The following is a 9,018-nucleotide window of genomic DNA, read 5'->3' on the forward strand; positions in this document are numbered from 1 at the left end:
TTTTTTTTTTTTTTTGGGTGGTACTGGGGGTGGAACCCAGAGGCTTTCTACCTCTGGGCTATACTCCCAGACCCATTTTATATTTTATTTGGAAACAGGGTCTCACTAAGTTGCTGAGCCTCACTAAGTAGCTGAGGCTGGTTTCGAACCTGCACGATCCTCCTGTCTCAGCCTCCCAAGCCACCACGCCCGGCTCCATTTTTTTTATTTTGAATCAGAGTCTCACTATGTTGTGAGGTTTTGCTAAGTTGCTGAGGCTGGCCTTGAACCTGTGCTCCTTCTGCTCAGCCTCTCACGTACTGGGATTTCAGGCGTGCACTGCTGTGCCTGGCTTTCTTTTTCTTGTCTTTCTCTTTCTCCCTCCTAGAGCCTCTTGAGTTTTCTAGGTATTCAATCAAGTAGAAGTAAAAAGAAAGCTTTGCAGCCGCTTTGTTCCCTAGTTGGAGGGATTCTGAAGCTAAAGGAGGGGCATTTTCATGAATGAAGAAGTCAGGACCCTTGTCTGACTGCATTGCCTGTGGCGGAGGCAGGCACTGGGTAGACAGCCTCATCGCCTCAGGTGTCTTCCCACCTGGGCTGGCCAGCAGGCTGTCCTGGAAGCCAGGCAGACTCCTCGCCCTTTAGCCACTGCCTGTACAAGTTCTTCCCCTCGCTGTGAAGCAACTTCTGTGTGTCTGGGAGAGATAGCCTACATCAGAGTTCTGCTCACAAGGGGCCTCCAGCCCGAAAAGATGCTGGGTGGGAACAGACTCCCAAGCAGAGAAGAGAGGGGTGCCATGTTGCATGCCTGTAATCCCAACTACTCAGGATGCTGAGGCAGGAGGATCCCAAGTTCAAGGTCAGACTTAGCAAGAGAGGGAGAGACCCCATCTCAAAAGGGCAAGGGATGTAGCTCAGTGGTAGAGGATCCCTGGATTCGCTCCCAGTACCCAAACAAAATAAAACAAACAAAAACGCCAAGCAGAGAAGAGCAACAAAGAAGAACTCTTGAGGTACTTGGGCAAGATCACTCGTGGATGGAGAATGTTTTCTTGCTTAGTGGCTGAAGATACTAAAAATAATTTGTGCTGAATCCTTACTGTATTACCACACTTTTGTCTTATTCATTTAGTTCCATGTTCTCCTCTCTCTCTCTCTCTCTCTCTCTCTCTCTCTCTCTCTCTCTCTCTCCATCCCCCATAAAACCTGGGGCCTTGTATTTGCTAGGCAACCACTCTACCACTGAGCTATGTTCTAGCCCTATAGTGCTCACAACAGTGTCGTGAGACAGAACTATCATCTTCATTTTATAAGTGATGAAGGTGAGGTTAAGAAACTTAGCTGAGCCCGATGGTCCATAGCTGTCATCCAGCCAGTTGGAAAGCTGAGATGGGAGGGTTGAAAGTTTGAAGCTAGCAACTTAACAAGATATTTTCTCAAAGTAAAAAAAAAAAAAAAACTAAACTAAACTTTTTTATGGTACTGGGGGTAGAATCCAAGGGCTTTTCTACCTCCGGGCTGTACTCCCAGACCTATTTTATACTTTATTTGGAAACAGGGTCTCACTAAGTTGCTGAGAGCCTCACTAAGTAGCTGAGGCTGGCTTTGAACCTGTATGATCCTCCTGTCTCAGCCTCCTAAGTGCTGGGATTACAAGCGTGTGCCACCATGCCTGGCTCAAAGTAAAAATTTTAAAAGAGCCTGGGAATATCACTCAGTGGTAGAGCACCCTTGGAAGAAAGAAGGAAGAAAGAAAGAAAGAAAGAAAGAAAGAAAGAAAGAAAGAAAGAAAGAAAGGAAGGAAGGAAGGAAAGGAAGGAAGACTTGTCCAACGTCATGATGTTGAACTTGAACTTAGGAATCTGGCTCTTTATTACTTTGTGTTCCTGAGGTAGAACAATACTCGGCACCATTGCATGGTAAGCTGGTGGGTCAGAGGGGGAAATTTGGTGGGGGACTGAACCAAGGGGTTGATCTATCACTGAGCTACATCCCCAGCCTCTCCTTCCCTCTAAGTTGCCCAGGCTAGCCTTGAGCTTGCAATCCTCCTGCCTCAGCCTCCCAAATAGCTATACATATTATTTTCAAGGAGCAGGAGGGATATTCGTTATTTTCAAGGAGCTAGGGAGTGGGAGAGACCCCTCAGCTAGAGACAAGTCTCAAGGCAGAATTCAGGGTTTAGAGAAGGAGGTAGAGGCCTCCGGGACGTAAGGCGAAGACCAGGGGTCACCAGGATGGAAGGAGCCTATATCGGTGGATCCAGCTGATCCCCCTGGGCTCAGGGAATGTGACAGGAGCCGGGCAGAGGCATGTCAGGAGCCTCAAGCCGTCTGGCTTCCCCCAGGATCTGTTGGAGCAAAGAATTCCTGGCGGCTCCAGGGCTGGGAGGAAGAGTTTCGGCAGGCCCCAGCTTGCAGAGTCAGAGAAAGCAGCTCTGGAGTCCAGCTGGCAGGAGTGTTCTAGTGGCCCTGCGCAGACCGGGTGTGCACTGGGAGGGACGGAGCCTGGGCAAGGACCCCGTGCCCCCAGCCCCCATGCAGTGAGCCCTGCTCCCCAAAGAGTGGGAACATCAGGGTTGGGAGAGGGATGAGTGGGCAGAGGAAGGAGCCACCTTGTTCAAGCTGGGAGCCTGAGTCTGAGGGGGGCAGTGTCCTGCTCTCCAGCAACCTCCAGTCTGAGGGAGAAGTTCAGGTTCTGATGGGTCAGGCCAGAGAAGGTGATCATGGGGAGGGGATTCCCAGGGAGGCCCATCACCTAAGCGGAGTCCCCCCTGATGTGCAGCCATTCACCTGTGTGCTCTCAGTCTCATTACTGGACCTGAATGCTATTCCTCAGCTTGAATGTGGCAGCTGAGAGCAGGATCCAGGCCGGGATAGACTCTCTCATGCTGGAAAAAGATCTTCCTTAGGTCTGACCCACGACTCAACTGAACTCTGAAAGGAGATGGCTCAGATGGCGTGGAGAGGAATATATTCCACAGAAGCGCGGCACCCTCCCCTGGAAATGAAGTCATCTCTCCACTCTGGGGCCAGAGAGGCTGAAGGCCTGGCACTGTGCGGCACTGAATCAGAAAGCTTGATGTTTGGAGGAAGCCTGGGGCCGACTCCTTTCCCCTTCCTGGGCTGGCCAGACATTCCCCCCGACCAGGATGCCAGTGAGGCTGGGCGCCTTGGCGTCATCAAACTATGGGTTGGAAAGAGCTGCAGAATGCATGCGATCTGGTGGGGAGGCAGAGTCCTGCACTTGGGAAACCGATGAGAGAGACAGGGTCTGCCTTACAAAGCCCCAGACTGAGGTGGGTGTAAGCAGAGGTAAGCGCAGATTAGTGCCCCCCCCCCTCCACCGCACAAGACTTAGCAAGAGAAATACCTGAGTCTCAGGAGAGGATGTGTAACTTGCCCAGGGTTACACAGGAAGTTGTAGCAGGTCTACATCTTTGGCTGCAAGAGCAGTGCTTTCCTGGGATCCCAGGCCACCCTCTCTCTCCCTGTGGCTGGGGTCTGTGTCCCAGGCAGGGAAGGAAAAGCATCAGTGGGGGCAGCCTAGGGACCCAAGCTCCCCTTAGCTGACCTTTGGGTTACAGAGTTGGACACTATGGCCATGGCCATGTCTGGCAGCCATGGGACATGCTAGGAAGGGCCGGGAACAGATTTTCTTGCTAAAGAACAGGAGAAGTAGAGGAGGCTTTGGGAAACAAAGAAAATAAAGTCATAATAAAGTCATCCGGGGTCAGCCTCCCTTCCCCAGTAGCTCACCTGGGAAATAAATGGAAGGAAAAAGAAGGGGGCTGGAGAACAGAAAGAAACCTGTGCCCACACACACGCACACACGCACGTAGAGGGTCTCTAGTTGTTTCATAGATTTCTCTGTGTGCTCCTGCTTGTTTCTGCCCACACTGAGGTCCCTGGGCTCCTCGGGTCACCCCTCCGTGCTATGCTTGGAGAGCTGTGAATGCATTTCTCTGCATATGCCCATGTACAACCTCGGGAGCGCTCCACAAACGTGCGTGTGTATCCTCTGTGTGTGTCCAGCTGCCCACACGCTCATCTTCTGTACCAATGTCCACGCACAGTGTCCTTGTGCCTGGTCCCCTGACTCTCCCTGTCTATAAGAATTTGTCTGGGTCCTTTGCATTTTAAGGTTCAGGGGTGAAAGGATCTTTGGTTCTTCCTTTGTAACCAGTCTGAGCTGGCCAAGGAAGGGGAAGTGAAGGCAAGGAGAGGAAGCCATGTCCCCCTCAAGAAGCTTCTTCATCTCGGAGGGAGGAACAGTAGTTGCCAAGAACTCCTGATGGAATTGCTCCCTGGGCCCAACAGCCCTGCTGCTCAGAAAAGAAACCCCTCTCCTCTTTTTCTTTTTCTTTCTTTCTTTCTTTCTTTCTTTCTTTCTTTCTTTTTCTTTTTCTTTCTTTCTTTCTTTCTTTTTTTTTTTTTTTTTTTTGTACTGGGGATTGAACCCAGGGCATTGTGCCTTTAAACTACACCTGCACTTTATCTTTTTTTTTTTTTTTTTAATCAGGGTCTCACTGAGTTGCTGAGGCTGGCCTTGAACCTGCAACTCTTCTTGTCTCAGGCATACTGGGCTTACAGGCATGAGCCATCACACATGGATAAAATCCCTCCTCAGCCTGAGAGAAATAAAAAGAGAAATGGTTAAGATATGAAAGAGGTACTCTGGGCGGGGGGGGGGAGTGTCAATGACACTTTCTGTTCTACCATAGTTGTTAAAACATGACTCACCTCCTGGGACAGGGACTCTCAGGTAAGGAGGGACCATAGCCCCTTTGTGGGCCTTTGTAGAGGCCTGAATCCATCCCCACTTTGGTCTCAGCCTCTTAGCTGTAGATCCCTCTCCCTTCTACCGGGTCTTCTGTACTGCCTCCTCCCAGGCCAAAGGAGGCCCAGCAAGGAAAGGGTTATCCTGGGGGAGGTAAGGGTGGGAACACCCCTAGGATGCTTTTGGGAAGGAAGATGCTTCAGTCCCCCAGAGCACAGAAAGCGGAGAGATTTGCCACCACTCCAATGGAAGGAATTGAGATCGGACACCAGGCAGAAGCAGAAAGCTCTGGGGCGGAGGGGAGGACACCGGCTGGAGGGAGGAGAGGGACGGCGCATCTCCTGGCTCCTAAGAAGCAGGAAGTCACCAGTTGCCTTCTCTGGCGTCTTCGGTCTCTACCCACCTCTCTGCTCTGCTCTGGGGAAGTCCTTGATCTCTCAAAGGCCCCGTCTTCACAGGCCTCAGCTAACCTGGATAGCATTCCATTGACTCTGGATCCAATCCCAGAGGCAAGTCCAGGCATCCAAACTCAAATGAGGTTGGGAGCTGAGTAATCATCGGATATGGCTCTGCAGACATTTTGTCGGGGAACGAGCGGCTCCCCACCCCCACTTTGCACAGAGGATTGGGGTGGAGGAGGGGCAGCCTGTCACTCTGTGTCTTCCCACCCCCTCAGACCACCACACTCTCCTTTTTCCCACCTGCAAGTAATTTGGCCAATGGGAGGGCGGTTAAGATTGCAGTGTGGAATCCTTCTAGGTCTGTGTGCATTTGGTGAGGAGGGGACTACCTCCTTTCCCCCCAGACCCCATGTAACCTTTCCCTCTCCACAGAAGCAAATTACTTGTAATTATCTCACATTGAAAGGCTTTGGGAGCTGCTTCCAAAATTGCTTTAATTGAATTAATTGAATCTCATTTTGTTGGAGGAGAGAATGGGGGCCATGTCTTAAAATAGTATTGGGGAAAGAGAAGGTAAGTGACCCAGGGGCAGGGGAGCCCCTGTTAACTTCTCCGAGGCTGAGACCTCATGGTGACGGGGTGTGCCCATTTCCCAGCCTCTGCGCACTTCAGATGCACAAGCTTTGGCATTTGGGAGCTTGCTTGTGTGCGGAGTGATGGGGAGCTGTAGAGTTCAGTCTCCAGCCCCATTCCTCCTCCCAGTCCTGGAGGTGAATGGATGGCAGTGTGTGTTCACCCTCCTCGTTAGCCCTCCCCTCCCTGATAATCATAACAGCAGCTATAAATGCCATTTATTAAGTGCCTGCTGTGTTCTAGGCACCGTGTCAAGCGTGTTACAAGCGCTATCTCATTTCATCATCGCAACCGCACCGGGAAGCGAGTCCTATTCCTACCTTCGGGAGGAAGTGACAAGGCTCAGAGAGAGGTTAAGGGACTTGCCAACAGTCACACAGCCAGCAGGTGGCCAAAGTCCCTGCTCAGTCTTTTCCCCCTTCCCTGTTGACCCAATGTTCCCAATGGGGGAAGAAACCAAGGGTTCCCCTTCTATAGCCCCGATCCCTTGCGTTTTGGAGTGGGCACCTTGCGCCCCCGGGTTCCAGGTGCATCCCCACCCAGGAGCCCAGGGAAACTGGACCAGTTCCCAGGTGGAAAGAGATTCCCATTTCCCCTGGAAAGGGTGCAGGGGGTATGGAAGGGGAGCTTGTCCGCTGGCTGGGAGAGCAATTACACTCCTCCTGCTACTTAACTTTACAACCAGGCTGTTGTTTTAACGATGCGACTCGTGTTGGGCTGTCCAATTAATCTGCCTTTGGAGGCTTTCCGAGATGGGGCGGTAGATCTTATCTCAGCTCTGAGGAAAGAGGAGTGTGCAACCTGCAGTGGAAGGGAACAGCTGCCCCGGGGGCCTGTGGCCTCAGAGGAGACCCAGAGGAGGGATCTGGGCCAGGCCACCCCTGAGAGCAATGTCCAGGGGGCAAAGGAAGGCACTGGAGGGGAGGAGGAGGAATGTGCCTCTCCTCTGGGCACCCCACTCCCCACTGCTCTGGGGTCTCGGCTCTGGCCCTCCCCCATGACATTTGCCCTCTGTGTGCCCACTGACCTAGAAGTGGCAGGGGGACCTTCCACCAAATGGGATGCCCCCTCTGCCTTACATAAGACCCCAGGTCAGCTTCTCTTTGGTGCTAGGGTACTAGGTACTAGGCTGGAAGTGCCTGGTGGGCTTTTGAACCTGGGGCTGCCCCTGGTTTGCAATGCCTGAGAACAGGTTTAGGCAGGAGGAGAGAAGCTCATCTTGGGAGCCTTTCTCCTGGAATTGGAGGCCCCTCCTCAGCCCCCAGGGCCACAAAGGGGCAAATTCTCTGAATGATCCTTACCCCTGTCCTCAGCCCTCCTCTCTCAGACCTCCTAAGCCCTGTGCCACATGTGGAGTGGGGTACAGTAGCGATGGGTCACAGCTGGGTCCTGCTGTTCCCTGAGCTGTCCAGCCTTCTCACCCAGCACTGGCCCCATCGACCAGGCTGGACTGAGTCCCTGGACAGTGCCCATTCTGCCCTCCGCCTGGCACTTGTCACACAGCCTCTGGCCATTCATCTGGCTTCCGGTTAGCCTGAAGCATCTGTCTCGGTCACCAAGGTATTCCCAGGACACAGCAGGAGCTCTAAGGATGCCTGTTGGATGAAGCCGGAGAATTCTGGTTCCTTCTGGTATTTTCCTTCTCACCCTCCTCCTCTTTCTCCATGGTGGGCTGAGGCCATTCCACCCTCAAGCAACACACTTCTCCCAGTAAGACTGGTCTGGCGTGTCCTCTCTGCCCAGGCCGCAGGTGGAGCCTGGGGGCTGTGAGGTGCCTGGCTCCCTCTACAACTGGGCCAGGAGAAAACCTATGGGTAAAGACCACTCCAATCTGTTTATTCCCAACATGAGCATCTTTCAGTTTCACGCTGGTGTATACGAAACCATGGGTGTTAGGAGACCATCCCAGAGCTAGCACCGAAGAGCTGGTTAGTGGCAGAGGCAAGACTAGGATCCAGGGAGAAGAGACAAGCAACCAGTTGTGACCACTATGAATCAGAAGACAAACACACCTTGCAACCAGGGGCTCAGGTTTTTTACAAACTTTAATCTCTAGAAAGTCATGGTGTGTGGGATGGTAAGAGCTTGGGGATACTAGCCAAATTGGTTTATAAACCTGAGCAGCTCCTCTGGACAAAGGCACCCGTAAGGAACTAAATTGCCAAGCCCACCCCAACTCATTCATAGAGCCTGTTTGACCCAATTTTCCCTACAGTGTTAGCCTACTGAGTTCCCAAGATCATGTAGATTCTTCGGTATTAGGGGTAGGAAGTAGGAGGGAATAGGCTTTAATAAATACCTTTTGAACTGTATGGATAATTTAGTCCACTATCTACTCAAAATGGATAAACACGGGGAAAAGAAGGCTTTTTTAGGAGGACAACATAAATTACCCATGGGTCCACAAACTCACATTTGTATGTTTTTGTTTTGTTCAGATGCTGGTGACTGAACCCAGGACCTCATGCATGCCAAGCACAAACTCTACTGAGCTATACCCTCAGTTGTGGGAGTAATGGATTGACTAACAGAAAAAAAAAATCAATGAGCGAAGCCAGGCATGGTGGCATTCCATGTACTGGCTTGTAATCCTTGGGAGATTGAGACGGGAGGATTGCAAGTTCACAGCCAGCCTCAACAACTTAGTGAGGCCTTCTGCAATTTAGCAAGACCTTGGTTTTTTTTTTTTTTAAATAGTAATAATAAGGTAGGGCTGGGGGTGTAGCTCAAGAGGTAGAATGCTCCTAGGTTCAATTCTTAATTTTAAAAAAAATCAGTAGGGTGGAAACTGATGGTAGCCAACTTTGAAGACTGGTTTTCCATTTCTGCTTTGGCTCCCAAATGGGTGCTAGAATCTAAGGCACACAGAAAGAAAGAAAAAATACTCCATGTTTCCTCCTGGTAGCTGTAGTCCTTTAAGGGGGGAGGGACACACATACACACACACACACACACACACACACACACACACAATTCTGGAAGGAGTCTAAACTCTAGTCAATGAGGCTTTGTCCAGCTGGAGAGAAGGTGTCCCATCCATGGCAGTGGGGAGGGCTGGTGATGAATGCAGAAGGGGAGAGGACTCCACCCCATCCCTTTTTCTTGTCCATCTCTTCATCCTCCAAGAAATCCATCTGGAGCTGGTTTCCTCTTGTCCCAGAAGGGATGCAGGTGTGCTGGGCCCTGGGCTTGGCAGGAGGGCTGGGGTCTGACCTGCCCTTCCCCAGAC

The sequence above is a fragment of the Muscardinus avellanarius genome (genome assembly GCF_963383645.1).
Source record: "Muscardinus avellanarius genome assembly, chromosome: 16".
Lineage (NCBI taxonomy): Eukaryota > Metazoa > Chordata > Mammalia > Rodentia > Gliridae > Muscardinus > Muscardinus avellanarius.